A 16,349-nucleotide genomic window follows, 5' to 3' on the forward strand; every position below is an offset into this window, starting at 1 on the left:
GAGTAGCAAGTTTTTTTAAATTGAGGCTATACTAGAACAGTATTAATGTACGTTCTAAACGTATTTTTAAAATGGAAGTACAAGTTTGTTTTAAAAGAGTCGTCAGAAACATTTATGAAATGTAATGAATGAATGAATGTGTAACAGTTTTTATTGATTAAAAACATAAACAAAATATATGACATGTGAAGTGACCCTTCTTTGGACAAGGTACACTCCCCTATCAAGAGGTTCAGGTTGATTGATTATTCAACCATCCCTAAAACATTTCTGGACCTTTTTTGGGCATTTTAGGGGATTTCATTTTCTTCTACCCATGATTCTAATCTCTCTAGCAAGTCTCTCCCCATTAATTTGGAAGAGCAGTCGAGTAGACAGATAGGACAATAACATTTTGGAAAATGTCTAAGTCACGTTTTGGAAATTGGTATAAGACCAAGTTAGCGGGACATAGCCAGCTCCTGCCATATTCAGGACCTTAGTCAGAAACTGAGCCCACAAGTCTAGCTCAGACTTTTATCGGTCCAGTAAATAGCCTGCTTGCTTTGTGGAACCTCTAAAATGAAAGTGGAGAGTGGTGTAGGTACTGGAGATGAGGACGCAACAACCAACTGGAAGAGAATTAGTAAAGAGTTACAGCTAGACATTTCTTCATCCTTTCCATTTGAAGCATTTTGTTTTTATTGGGCAATGGAGCACATGTGAACTCAGTGATATGGAAATAGGCCAGAGGAATATAAGGGATACGTTGTAACTGGACATTTTGCTGTGTACCTGTACTAAGCTTTTGGGGTTCATTGTTGCAAGTCAAATCTGTAGCTTGGTCTCCAATAAATCTGTGCTGACCTTTTGGAGCCCTTTGTAGCATAAGGAAATAAGTTATAGAACGTCATTATTAATATTGGGACTTAGAGCATTTTCATCTCCGAGGGATTCAGGCAACAAATTCTCCCTTCCTAAACAAAACACAACATCCCCACCCTGAGTTTAATGGATTGTCCCACTTCAAACATTTGAATATAAAGTTTGAGGCTACAGAAGATCAATGTAAACTGAGTGTCTGGCCATGGGTAGCTGTTTTAGGTGCTGATTTCAGCATTTTCCCGTTCAAGATTTTTAAATCTTAAACTTTCTTAAGTCTGGAAGAAAACATTTTACCCATACAGCCTACCAACTTTACTTAACTGTGATACATTTTGGCTCAGCCTAGAAGTGTCCCTATCTTCCCCACCTATTAGATTAACATTGTTTTTATGCTTCACCATGTTGCTCATGGAAACATTTACATTATTGCAGTCACTCATTATCCCAACAATCATTTTTCTTCATTTTTCGAGCATTTTAGTCAGTACATATTGTAACTCAAAGGGCCAGGAAATGTTTAGTTCTTTATTTTAGTTTTGTATTTTAGCTTTGATGTTGTGCATAGTGTCACACACATCTATCTTACCAATAGTGAATTTGCCTACAGTGAACTGGGTATTCCTCACAGAAAAGAGCTAATTTTGAAAGAAGTTACAGTGCATTGACTTGTAGGTCATCAGACACAGCTCACATCAAGATAATGGCTTCTTCACCCAAAGCTTAGCAATCCGGTTTTCCACAAGATTCAGAGCAAGAATGATTAGTAAGGGTGGGCGTAGTGGGCGTAGTGGGGCTACGTGAAGCAGCACGTAGTGTGCCCAAATCTACGCACACTACGCGCTTCGCGTAGCCCCACTACGCGCCACCCGCCACCCACCCACCCTACTTTTAAAAGATAAAATGAATTTGTAATAAAGCAAATTAAAGGCACTTACCTGACGCGCGGCGTCTCCCAGGGCTCCCTCTTCCTGTTTTTCAATTTTCCTGACAAATGCGCATGCGCGGACGCCCGCGCATGCGCATTACTTGCGAGAAATGCGCATGCGCGGGCGTCCGCGCATGCGCATTTGTCAGGAAAATTGAAAAACAGGAAGAGGGAGCCCCGGGAGACGCCGCGCGTCAGGTAAGTGCCTAATTTGCTTTATTACAAATTTATTTTACCTTTTAAAAGTACGGCGGGCGGGAGGCGGGTGGTGGGCGGCAGGCAGCTACGCTTCGCCCACGTAGTGTACGTAGGCGCTGCCTGCTTCGCCTACTTCGAAAACTGCGAAGCAGGCAGCGCTACGTACACTACGTGGGCGAAGCGTAGTGTCGCGCCCAGGGTTAATGATTAGTTTCAGATATCTATAATTAAGGTCAGTTCAATTTAGTGACATTTCTGAGGTACTATGGGCTGACATCACAACAGTACAAATGAAATCACTGTTGAGATATCCAATGTCCGACATGAGAGACTGTGTCATGTCATATGTCAATGATTGCTCTAGGTTAACTAAACTACCGGCTCTTTGTATTTATTAGCTTTGTTTACTACTTACCTGGTAGGCTACAGTATGTTTAATGAAAGTCTGAGCCAGAAACGCCAGATGCCCTGTGTAAGAAATTGGGTTACTGGTTGAAGCGGGAGAAACACTTCTAAAGCAGCAACCATAATTATTCTCAGGGTGGAGTCAGAAGCAAACCCAAGGAATGCGAGGCCCTGTGCCAAGGGTTCCTAGGCAGCAATGGGCTGCAATGTGATGTGGATCTTTCCAGCAGTTCTTTTTTTTTTCTTTTTTTTTTTTTTATTGAGCAGAGCAGAAAGGTGGCAAGATACACATTTTCAAACACAACATATGGACCACCACAATTGGACAAACCATTAATACTTGGTATGTTAACACAAACTGGTTCCTAAAAAAAAATAATTAAAAAAAAAACACACCTGCTTACTAAGCAACATCCAGGGTGCTATGTGTTTTATATGCTATATCATGCCATTCTATTGTGATATTAACAAACCAACAAATAAAGTGCAAATGCAGAATATAGCAACAAAATCACATGTATCTCAACTGTAACATAAGATCCATCTTGGATCATTTAAGACGAAAATTAAGTCCTATATTAAAGTGCAAATGCAATAGCAGCCAATAATTACATTAGTAAAAAACAGTACTATTAACATCAAGTGCAAATATTATCACCACATAAGGTGCAAATATATTAGCAGCAAAAAATTCACTTAAAAGAAAAACACAGGATTTGAGTCATAAAATACAGGTTAACAAGATAAAGTGCAAATGCAAATAGCAGCCAATAAATAGCATAATAAAATCACATTAAAAAAACAAAATCTTCTTCATTTGACCCCTGAAATTGTGCGTTATAAATCATATAGAACTTAGAAAAATAGACAATCATTGCCCCAGTCCCCTTGGAGGTCAATAGTGGTTTTACGATTGAACCTGTCAGATTAAACACCAATAAATCTATATAATACTCTTCCACAATTAAAAAACCCCGCAACAACTCTACGACCTATCCTTGAGTAGAAGCAGTTCTTCAAATTTTTTCCAATTTTTCTCATATTTCCTTATACCCCCTACTCTCTTGGCATAAGCCTCTTCAAATTTCCAAATCCTTTTCATTTTATTAAACCAATTTAAATGATTTGGGATCTCCTTGAATTTCCAATTTTGAAGTATCAAGGAACGAGCCACCATACAAGATATAGCTATAAAAACCTTATCAGAGCTAGATAAGTTGGCCTCGTCCCTTGAACACCCGAATAATGCAGTTTCGGCCTGGGGAAGAACACTCATGCCTGTATTTACTCCCATATCATTAAAAATTTTCCCCCAGAACTGCTCAAGTTGCGGGCAGGAAAAAAAAGTATGCAGCCATCCTCCTTCTTCCTCCTGGTGGCAGCGGAAACACCTATTAAGATGGTCGGGGTATCTTTTCTGAATCTTAGCTGGGGTCCAATAAGCGAGCCACCTTGATAAAAAGGACATTCTTTTAAAATTAGCAGCACGTAGGGACCTATGCCCTAAAAGGCACATTTTTTCCCATTCCTTCAGACTGAATCTACATCCAGTGTCCCTTGCTATTTTTTCAATGTGGCACACTATACCCTTTGCCTGTTCATCCTTCCGTAATACAGAATACCATTTCCCAAGTCCCAAACACTTGGAATCATAAAGTTCTACCATGGTATTATGTGGAGTATTCAAAATGCCCTCAGTATTGGAAATGAAATGGACTATCCGCATATATTCGAGAAATGTGGGCTTTCTACAACCTTCTGCCCTGGCCATAATTTCTTGCCAAGATACTATTTTGTTATGGGCAATGAAATGTTTGAGTTGAGAGAACCCACACTCTCCCCAAATCTTAATGTGTCTTAATTGCAGATGTAGGCCAATGCTTTTACACTCACCCAAACCCAAATATTGAAAGCCAGAGGAGCTATTTTTTTTAAAGCCTGCTTGAAGCCTGAATTGGACTTCTCGTAGAGACTTGTAGCGGGTTTTCTTTGGTAATTTAGCAGTTTTTAGAAAGACGGGCATTTGCGTTTCCCCTTCTACTATCATTTTATCAAAAGAAAACTGTCATAGATGCATTTGTGATGTATTAGGTCCACCACTAGATTCAATAAGGCTGCCTCATAATATGTCCGTACCTGCGGAAATGCTAGACCCCCTTGATTAATGGGCAGCTGAACTGTAGCTAATTTTACTCTGGGGACCTTTTTCGCCCAAATAAATACCCTAAACAATATACCTAACTCATTAAAATAAGATTGATTGAGGCGAATAGGGACGTTTAAGAATAAAAAAATCAATATGGGAAGAATGGACATTTTAACCAGAGAGACTCTCCCTATAATCGTGAGGGGAAGTGCAGACCATTGTTCGAGAGAGCTTTTTATCTTCTGCTTAGTTCTAAGATAATTTAATTCAAATAATTTCTGATACTGGTTAGTAACATAGATACCCAAATATCTTATAGGGGTGGGCGGAATTTGCAAAAGCGACTTTCGCAAATTATCGCGAAAATGTTAAAAATCTCCGCAAACAAGCGGAAATATCGCGAAGATGCGGAAGTTTTTTACCCGCCCGTTCGCGATATTTTCTGCATGGTTGCGGGTCGCTAACTTACCCCTGCGGTTGCTCGCGGGCACGGCCATCTTGTTTTCAGTTGTCTCGCGGTGCATGATCGCGAGAAGAAAGACATGATCGCGCAACGCATGATGTCACTGCGGACGCGAACTGTCGCGAGACAGCGCAAATGGCTAAAACAATCCAACATCTCATGGAGAACGCGACCGGATCGGGAAAACTTGTCGGCGAACGCGGGGATTCAGGTAAGGCGATCGCGCGCGCGCGAGAATGTATTTTTTACAGCGCGAGCAAGAACCAAATTATCGCAAAGCTGCGGAATGCGGAAATTTTGACATTTCCGCGCTCTCCGCGGAACGCGGAAATGCCAAATTATCGCAAATTCCGCAAACGGAATGGAAATTTTGCCCAGGCCTAATATCTTATCGGGTCAGTTTTCATGGCTTGGGCCCTCAAATTATTAGGAAAAGCATTGGGATCAATATTAAGAGCCAGTATCTCGGTCTTTTTTTCATTTATTTTGTATCCACCGATTTGTTGAAAAAGGAGAAACTCTTTAAAGGCTAACTCTAGGTTCTCTTTCGTCGGGGTTAAATATCGTATGATGTCATCGGCGAATAACTTAACTTTTGACATCCCTGGTATAGGAGAAAGAATACCAGTATTATTACGCATTTTTAAAACCAGGGGTTCAATAAAAAAGGTAAAAAGTAGCGGGGAAAGAACCCTGCCTGGTTCCCCATTTTATTGTAACTTCCCCTATTTGTTCTTGATTAATAACCACCCTGGCACTAGCACTCTGATAAATATTCCATAACATATTAATAATCTGTTGTGGGAGACCAATACGACCTAAAGTTAGAAACAATGTTTGCCAATTCACAAGATCAAAGGCTTTTTCAGCATCAACCAAAATAATTGCAGCAGGGATTTCGTTGGTATTAAAAAAGTCTAAAGCATGAATTAAAAATTGAGTATTTGTAGCAATATATCGACCTGCTATAAAACCTGTCTGATCCTTATGGATTATTTCTTGCGCAGCAGGAAGGAGGCGCTGAGCCCATACTTTCATCAAGATCTTGTAATCAGAATTAAGTAGGCTGATTGGCCTATAAGAATTCACATCTAATGGGTTCTTATCTTTTTTCACAAAAGAAATTATTATAGATTCCTTAAATTCACTCGATACAGTTCCGCCCTTTCTGATGTCATTAAAAAGTCTCTTTAAGGGAAATACCATCTCTTTAATAAAATCCTTATAAAATTTGATGGGAAATCTATCCTGCCCACATGCCTTGCCCCCTGCCATAGAGTTGATTGCACTTATAATTTCTTCTTCCATTATTTCATCATCTAATTCTCTGATTCTAAAGCCTGGGAATATCTACATCCATCAAATACTTTTGAATTTGTTCGTTATTAACCGGATACTCTGTTGAATAGAGCTGTCCGTAGTGATGGAGAAAAATCTGTGAGACATTATCCCTATCTGATAGAACTTGTTCTGTAACCGGATCCCTGATGGAAGTAATTAGGGAGGATTCCATTTTTTTCCTGGTGGAATTGGCTAATAGCTTCCCCATCAGCTGACTCTCTTCATAGATTTTTTGCTGATAGATTTTAGAGTTACATATTTCCTCCAGGATAAAAAAATCTCTTAGTTCCCTGCTAGCTTTATTAAAGCAGTTGGGGGAGTGCTGTAGCATTAAAGCATATTCTTGATCCACCTTATTCTGAAGGTTCTTAATTTGCAATCTCCGAGTTTTGGACTGACCGGCCATTACAGCTATTATTTGGGCCCAGGCCGCGGCCTTAAAACCTCCCCAGACAGCAAAGGGGATGGCGGCATTATTGTTGACCTCAAAATATTGTAGAATCCACTCCCTAAATCCAGTAATCCAATCTGCGTTTTGAAGGAGGAGGCGATCCATCTGCCACCTTGACCGTTCCTTGTCTCTCCCCCCGAAAACCAAGGAAACCCCTACAAGCGCATGGTCAGAAAAGGAATTACTACTGATCCAAGCATTTGTCACCTGTAAAGACCTTGATGTTAATAAATAGTCTAATCGAGAGGCCGAAGAGAAGCGATGGGAGTAGAAGTTAAAAGATTCCATTTCTTGATGGAGATGCTGCCATGAATCTACGAGCCCAAACTTCTCCATAATCGTCCCCATAATTTTTTTGGTATTGGGCTTCAACTGTCTTTTGTTTTTATTAGTGGTATCCTTCCTAATATCCATAATATAGTTAAAATCCCCCCCTAGAACAATTTGTCCAGGAGAGCTAATCAGCCTTTCGTGGATCTGGGTCAAGGGTATGGCATTATCAGGTATTGGGCCATAATAGTTGATGAAATTTATTATCCGACCCCTAATTTTAGTTATTACCCAGATCCATCTCCCCAAAATATCTCTGTGAACTTGAAGAAACTCCCAATCCATTCTGTTAGAGAAATACATTGCAACCCCCCTCATTGCTGCCCCTGAAGAGGCAAAAAAGGCCTTTGAGAATTTTTTAGGGATAAACAAGTTAGGGGAATTAGACTTAAGATGAGTTTCATGAAGGAAGAGAACATGGGGGTCCAGAAAGGAGGCCCATCTTATAAGTGCACCATATTTCTTTTTATTTAATAACCCATTGTTGTTCAACGACAGAATCTTACAACTACCATTTGCCATATTTCTTTGCTCTATAAATCAATCCTGGCCTTCTTACTACTACTGCTCTTTTTCCTGCTAACACCCAACCCCACACCACCCTAACCAATACCCCTCCCCTGGAAATTTGGAAATCCCCCCCCTACACCACGCAGGCCACATCTCCCACCTCCCACAATTGTTCCTGGGTGTCATGTTGTTACACCCCATGGGGCGATCGTGGTCGCGCCCCCCCTAGCCCCTCCTGTCCCCTGATCAAAACAAACCTAACCTTACGGAGTAAGAAGAAAAAAAAATAGAAAAAAAGAATAAAAAATGGAATACATTTCTAATCGAGGGCGGCCAACCCAAGCTTAAATAGAACTAGGGGTCACGCTTCACATGAGGGGCCGGATATCCCCTTCAAACAAAGCCGAGCCTCGTCAATATCCGAGAACATAAAAAATGTCCCCTTCACCAACACCCTTAATTTCGATTGCTGTACAATAGAGGCCTGAGCCCCATGAGCTTTAAAGAGATGTAGCATCTTAACAAACTCTTTTCTTCTTCGAGCTGCGACAGCTGTCATATCGGAAAAGATTCTGCATTTCTGTGTCTCGTTAATGGGGAATTGTCGTTGTTGAATAGCTTTGGCCAGAACTTTCTCTTTTATTCTAAAGTCAGCAAAGTTGAGAAGGATTGTTCTCGGGTAAGGGGAATTTGGAAAGGGCTGGGCTGGAATACGATGTGCCCTAGTGATGGACAAATCTCCTTCATAATCCGGCAACACTTGCTGTTTGAGAAACGTGTTTACCCAGAGGAGGGTCTGGGAACCCTCAATCCCTTCAGGCACCCCCACTAGGCGCAGATTAGATCTCCTAGACTGACTTTCCAGTTCCTCAACCTTATTCTCAAGATATCTTTTCTTCTTAGCTGCTTCCTTTGACTCAGCCATCACCGTCATCAATTGATCTTCAATGGTGGAAATTCTGGCCTCTACTTCAGAAAATCTGGAAGGGAGGCCCGTGATAGCCTCTTCGATTTTATGTAGCCTCTGAAAAAGGGTATTAATCTTGATTTGCTGAAGCTTTTTCATTTCCCTTATCTCTCCTAAAATTAAATTCAGCATATCTCTGATATCAATTTGAAAGTTTTCAGGATTCTCCATGCCAAATTTTGCTGACGGTAAGGTTTCGGTGCTGCATGATGGTAAAGTTAAGAGTAATTCTCGTGATTTCGGAGACAGATCTAGTAATAACGGCACAGAGGCCTGTGGGTTATCCAAAGTTCGTCTTAATTCCAGCAAGTCTGGCAAGTCATGGACCGGCACTGGAATATTCGCCTGCCCACCAGACCCAGTCTCCCCTATGGGACGAGGTTAAAGACTTTTTGATTTTTGTACCAATTTTGGGTGCACAAGGCCAAATGCGTCTCGCCCCGTCCCAGTGGGATCCAATCCAGCTGCTGGAGAAAACACGCCGAGATCAGTAGGCTGTAAAAGTATAGGAGAGTGAGGAGGTAATAAAATTTGTTTTTTAGCAAATAAAGGGAATTTTTTCACCTCCTTTTGCACATTCCCCCCCAGTGCTGAGGTCTTGGTTGTTCTGACCTACAGGGATAGCCCCTTCCAGGCTGGTGTTCAATTGTACCCCTTGCGTCTCCTTTCGCGAGGTTTCACTATCGACAGCCATAGTAAGGGATATATCCTCATCTGAGCTGACAGGCAAACTGTGACTGTTGGGGAATTGTCTACGGGAGGCGATGCAGCGTTGGGGAACCACGCCTCCACGCTGATAGGCGCGTCTGTGGTCCCTCCCCCTCTCCTTGCTGGATGCCGCACCGATGGCGGGAACCTGGCGGGAGCCCGATGAGAGCGCTCCACGGATTTGAGTGAGAACAGAGCACTGATGTGAGCGGGAAATTGGCGTCTTTTCTGCCGCCGTCTACGGAGAAAAAAAAACGGAGAATTGAAACCGGTTGACGACGCTGTTTGGGAAAAATAAAGCAGCTACTCTTCTGATCCTGTTCTCGAGATAGCCCAACTGCCAGCTGCCGCAGAGACGTACCCGGACGGATGTGCCTTGAGTTGAGGGGAGCAGCTGAGCACACCCTGGCTCCGTATCCTCCTTGATTCCTGGAAGAGAATGGTGAGACCTCAGAGAGAGGGTGCTGCAAATTTTAAAGCGGCCAGAACCGAAGCGCAAAAAGTGAAGAAAACCCGTTGCGCCCTTACTAAGATAGCGCCTCAAGCAGTCCGCAAAAGGGACAGGGGGGCTGTGCTATCCTCTTTCCAGTAGTTCTGATAACATGCAGCAGTAGTGATGAATTGATTCTGCTTGGGTTTGTGCAGCAGAGGAGATGATTTGAATCTGCTGGATCCACAGAGGCTGACAGCGCACTTTTGCAGGTGAGCACAGCAAGGCAGCTGTCCAGCAGAACAGCATTCTACCAGACTGGCAGTTCTTCAGCACCACATCAACAGAGCAGTTCTGTTTCCTGGCAGAGTATCCACAGGCCCAAAAGTGTACTGAAGTAGTGATGTTTGAGGTCCAGTTTGAAGTGGGAGAGAAGCTTCTTGGGGTTTCCCTTTGATATCCCCTGGCATGTTGCCTGGCTCCAGACTAACTACAGGGGGTATACAGCCCTTGGAGACTGGACACAGCCTATTCAGGTGTAAATGGGGCTGTGCCCACCTCCTCCCTCCCATCCTGCCACTGATGGCCCATCCAGGTATGCCTATGCTCCCTATTGTATGTGGTTATCTGGGAGAAACACACAAATCTCAGCTGTCTGCTATACCCAGTCATGTCACCCAGGCACAGGCTACAGGCACTAATTGGCTAAGGCAGGAAAATGGCTATTTTGTAAAAGTGGCATGTTCAAGATTGTAATTTAAAATCAGGCTTCACCATGAGTTAGGATTTTTCATTACAGTTCCAAAGACACCAAACGTGAACTGGTTACCTGTTTTCATTTGGAAATTAAATTTTATGAAATGTAATAACATAACCCCAAAGTTAGTTTTTTGGAGAGTTAGGCCTTGTAGTCGTGAAAAATGAATTTAAGAGTTTTTCACTACCAGGACAGGTAAGACTTAAAAGTACATGTTCTTTTTTAAATACATTGCAACATGCTCTCTGGACTGTCCAGGGCCTACCCTAGGGGTGCCTTACATGTATAAAAAGGCAAGGTTTGGGCCTGGTGAAAGACTTTTTTGCCAAGTTTACATGGCACTTAAAACTCACACACAAACTTCAATGTCAGGCCTGAGATGCTTAAAGGGCTACTTAAATGGGTTGCACAATCAGTGCTGCAGGCCTACTAGTAGCATTTAATTTACAGATTCTACACCCATGTAGTGCCACTTTAAGGGACTTTCAAGTAAATTAAATCAACCAATTGGGGATACGCCAGTGTTGCCATGTTTTAAGGAGTGAGCACAGGCACTTTAGCACTGGTTAGCAGAGTCCTAAGGCCAGCACAAACGAGAGCAGCAAAAATGGAGGAGGAAAGCAAATAGCTTGGGGGAAGACCACCCTAAACTGATGAGTTTAACAACCTGCATGTCATTTCAATCCACACATGCTGGTCCTCTTCTTGTAAGAGCGAGAGCTCGCAGGTAACTGTTCAAAATAAAATGGCGCTTGACAACCAAATATTTGAAGTTTAGCATAAATATGAGATTTTTTGCTATTTGTAGAAGAGCCATCAGTTTTAGTGTGTATTATACTTTTTGAAATAATTCAGAGGCCTTATGTTCTAGTCACCATTTTTGATGGTTCCGATACTACTACAGACCCCTTTTTAAAATACAGTTAGATAATCAATGGCAGGGAGCTAGCAACATATACTGTACCGCCTTCTTGGAGACGACCTCTAGTGAAAGTCAGACAGTTAGCTTAAAACAGCCTATCCATCTTTTAATAATGTGGTGTTTTTAGTGCAGGTGGCAGTTTACACCTACACTGAAAATAGCGTGGCATAATGCACTTTCCCGGAGTGCCCCAGGAGTATACACTTAAGAGAGCACTGTGGTTCACAGAGAGACAATTCTAATCTGTGTCTTAGTTCCTCAACACCCACAAGTTCAACAGAGTGGATTATAATATAACAAGTATGCTATAATCATTGTTTTCTTTCATTGTTTAAGTAAATTCAAAATTATTATTAAACAGGCAATCCAAAATTTCAAGTAGTTGAATTTCAATAGTGCGCTTTCCTTTAGTTGCACATTCCATGCTCTAGAAAGACAAATGATAAATGTGGGTTAGGTTTTATTAACTCTCCACATTCGTTATTAATGTCAACTATCGGCACTCTACTTATAATTATATTTTTAATTTTCCATAAAAAGTCTTCATGTATTTTCAAGCATTGTAGAGTGCAAATCTACAGTAAATTGATTTAGGGACTTATTACGAATATGGCAGTCCCAGGACTAGGGGTGGGCGGAATTTGCGGAATTAACTTCCGCAAATTATCGCGAGAATGCAGAAAATCTCCGCAAACACGCCGGAAATATCGCGAAGATGCGGAAGTTTTTTTGCCGCCTGTTCGCGGTATTTTTTGCATGTTCGCGGGTCGCCAACTTACCCATGCGGTCGCTCACGGGCGCGGCCATCTTGTTTTCACTTGTCCCGCCCTCTGGCGTTGTTTACTTCCTGTTCCGGGTCGCGCAATGCATGTTCGCGGTCGATATTTCCTGTTCGCGATCGCTTTTACTTGATCGCGTTGCTTTTTGCTTGCTCAGGGAGAAAATATCGCGCGAACTTGCGCACGTGGTCGCAACGGGCGCGGCCATCTTGTTTTCCACTCTATTGCATGGTTCTGGGGCCTGATTTTCAATCCTCCCTAAACTTTTCAATCCTTTGTTTATAGCCACTTTTTTTGGATCTTTATTACTTATTATTTCTCTAACTATTTTCCTGCCTCTATATTTTTGGTTTTTGTGTACTTTTTTTTTGTTTTTTAGCTACTTTTTCTCTTTGTATTGCCCGCTATTTATTTCCTTTACTCCTTTATTTATTTTACCTTTTCTTTCCCGCCCCGTCCCCAGAACCATGTCCAAGGGCAGGGCTGTTCGCCGGCGCAGCCAGAGCCGCGACCGCCTTCCATGCGGAAGGCGGCGCCCACAAGGGGTGCATGCACGGGCCTTATTTGGGGAGGCGGAGTTGGCTGCACTAATTTTCTTTGTGCAGCGCCACCTCCCCTCAACCCTGGCAGCAGGTGGCAGGCCTGGGTCCGGGTACGGCCTCCGGGAGCGTCGGCAGCTGTGGGGGAAGGTGCGCCGGGCAGTGTCGAGCATCTCTGGGGTCCGGCGCACCCAGGCACAGCTGACGCACCGGTGGTCCGACATCCTGGACCGTGAGCAGGACCTGCTGGACCTGCTAGGAGTGGAGGTCCCGGGGCTTGGTGAGTACCTATTTAATTATTACAACTTTGTGTCTGTTCTTCTGCTCTATGTTATATATTGCGAATATCTTTTTTTACTTCCAACCAGCTAGAATGTTGCTGCTTGCAATACATTCCAGGTTAATAACGTTTAAAAGTCTTCTGTGATTATGACACAGGTGCTCTTCTGCGCTACTACTAATCTTACTTGTTTGCAGCTTTGCGTTTGCGCTTGCTTAGCGTGATTCTTTACGAGTTTATTTTAGAGAAATTAAGTTACGTAATGCTACAGTGACTCACGTCCACTCCTTACTTTGTCCTGTCACTAATAGATAGGGGCGGATTGATGCATATGAGCTTCTAATTGGTTAGTGGTATGCGTGATGCCCCCCTCACTCAGTTACGTGACGTGCTGCTAGTACGCCAGTCTTTAGAACCTTTCTAGTTTGTTCAATGAGTGGAGGTAGGCTTTGCAGTTACTTAGCAGTAGCAGATCAGCATCAATCAAACCAAAATTTGGTGTATACAAAAAATGTAGTCATGTTCATGTGTCCTCCATGATTGGATCATACACATTGTTGAGGAATACAGTGGAAATGCATACTTAATGTACAATTGGCATGCCTGGAATAGGTGGGCTAGGTTGGGTGGTACGTTGTACTAATACTTAGGCTTACTTGTAACTTAGTTTTCTGGAATCAGAATGGAAGAATGGATTACTGTTGATAAATAGTAACTTAAGTAGTCGAACTGCGAATCCCCCGATATTACATGTTGACCAGATGAGATCGGTCAATGTAGTTATTGCAATTGTTTACATAAGTGTTTTTTGACCGTTGTTGAAAAATATTGTATTTGCTTAAGTTGACACCATCCATCAATGTTTGTCTCTTTCTTATATCTTTCCTGTTCATCAGCACCCAGGGGCAGACGGGCAGGGACTGGGCAGTCGGCGGGACAGGAACACCACCAGGAGGACACCGCTGAGGGCTCCTCTGCTGGCCCCAGTAAGTCTTCTTGTTTTTAATAATATTTCTTATTCCATAACTTTTACTGCCCCATTTCTCCCGAACTATAGTGTGTTTCCAAATGCTATTTTTTTACCACCAATTATCCTTCGATCTGTACGGTTTCAAAAAGCTTATCCCTGCCTCCGCTATGATGACTGAGTACTACTACATACTATCAGTCTGTCTGTCTGTACTGTAGTAGCTAGTCTTGCCCAGTTGGCCAGTGCCACTCTTTGTGAAAGGTTGTAATATAAAACTCATATTCACCAGTAGCTCGTACAATCCGTTGGGTCGTTGTCTTGTACTACTTTTTACTCTTGTTGATGTTTAGGCTTTGAAAATTCACAGCAACAGCCCTACCAGATTTCTTAATATTTTGATATGATACCCTATAGGACATACAACTGTTGTAGGGATCTTGCACATACATTTGCACCAGAAAATAGGATGTTGGTGATGGTAGGTTGGACCTTCCTTGCACACCTCAATCAGAAATTCCGCACCCACCACAATTCCACTGCTTGACTATAGTACTGTCTTGTCATACCTATTAGGTCTCGTAACCCTCCCCCCAAGATAACCAACAAGTAGACAACCCAGAACATTAACACACCCAACCTCTGTCGTGGAAGCAATTCACATGCACACCCTTACTTTAATTTGCTCACTCGTGTAAGTTAGTCCACTCCACACCAAATACCACAAAGTCTATGTAAGTTTAAAATTTTTATTTCAATTTGAGAAGGTCTGTACACTGTTTTCTTAGCAGCACCAACCGGCAAATCAATAACATTAAAACAATATACATTGTTACACTTATACAGTTGGGAATTAAATCATGATAACTGAAGTGGTGGAAGGCAGCACCACCATCCCATAGCAATTTAGTTTATATACATTTATAAATGAAGATGTGAGTGAAGGGACCCCTCACCTCAGAAGAACCTAGTACTGGTAGTTGGTGCATCGTTCAGAAGCTCTGGTTCGTAGAAGCGAATCTTGCGTCTGTAATGCGAAAAAAGAAATGGTGTGCGTTAGTATATTGCAACTTGCAAGCATTTCTCAGCCGTGCCAAAAAGTGTAGCATCTATGGATAAGCAATATGGACTAACAGTAACAGTAGTACACCAGTTCTTCCTAAAAAAGTGGCTTGTTAATGTTTGTTGACCGCCTGTACGCAGCGCGTAGACTAGACAGTAGCAGTGTGAGGCAGGTCATGTGGGCTCAAAGGTGTCTTAAGAAGCTGCAAGGTAAAGGTAACGTCACATGTGCATGGCTAGGGCTAATCAAGCAAATGCTACAATGATCATATAACTTAGTGTCTACTCTACTACTACCTGATTTGTACTAGTGATTTATGTTAGTATTAACTCATTTTTCAACCTTGCTACTGATCAATAGGGGGGAGGTGTATATGTTGCCTAATAAATGTGTAATGTTTTCTAGGCGCACTACCGACCACCATTGCTGGGGCCAGCGAAGGCGACGCAGAGGGCGAGGATGCGGCAGTTGCAGATAGCAACGGAGGGGGAGTGGCAGCACCAGTGGCAGGCGGTGGTAAGTTAGATTCATAATCTTTAACTATTGTTGAACTTGACAGCACACTCACTGCAAAGGTGTACTGTATGTATATGTATACTGTACAGTTGTGAATTAGGGCCCCATTAGGATGGTGGGCGTATTGCCCCCGCCGGGCTGGCTGGAATTCACTGCCGTCACAGCAGGGGCAAACCTCCCGCCATCCCTGTAGAAAATATTCAGACATGTCTAGGCGGAAAAGGGTTCAATATGGCGGTGGTGTCTCTCTCACCACACCGGCAGCCATATAATCTGCATTTTGGAATGCCTTTGCGTGGCGGCATTACCGTCCGCCACGGAAAGGCATGCACACATTGCAGAGTATGCTTGGGGGCCCCCATGGAGGGTACCTACTGATGCTATGGTACCCCCCCGACTTTCAAAGCAAAATGTGACAGGCTCCGTGCGAGGCCCGTCATGTTGTGCTTGGAAAAGCAGCACAACATTTTAGCATTGCTTTCAGCCAACCAGAATTTAAATGTAAAATAACAGGGTGCGCCCGCCACTGTGCCGGGCGCATCATCCTAATTAATTGTCCCCACGGGACCCCCACCCTTTTTAGCAGTCGGATGGCGGGCGGACTCGTAAGTAAGTATGAGTTCTTGGGGACGTTTGAAGAGTGAACTAGAAGACTAGAATTCCCTTTAATTGGTATAGGACTAGGAGCCGGAGTATTGAGTAACCAATGTCCTCATCTATCTGATTTCAACTCCGCTTTGAAAGTTTTATGGAGAAGAGCACCTGGTGCACTGTTCAACTAAAAAGTG

The sequence above is a fragment of the Triturus cristatus genome, chromosome 4_1 (genome assembly GCF_964204655.1).
Source record: "Triturus cristatus chromosome 4_1, aTriCri1.1, whole genome shotgun sequence".
Lineage (NCBI taxonomy): Eukaryota > Metazoa > Chordata > Amphibia > Caudata > Salamandridae > Triturus > Triturus cristatus.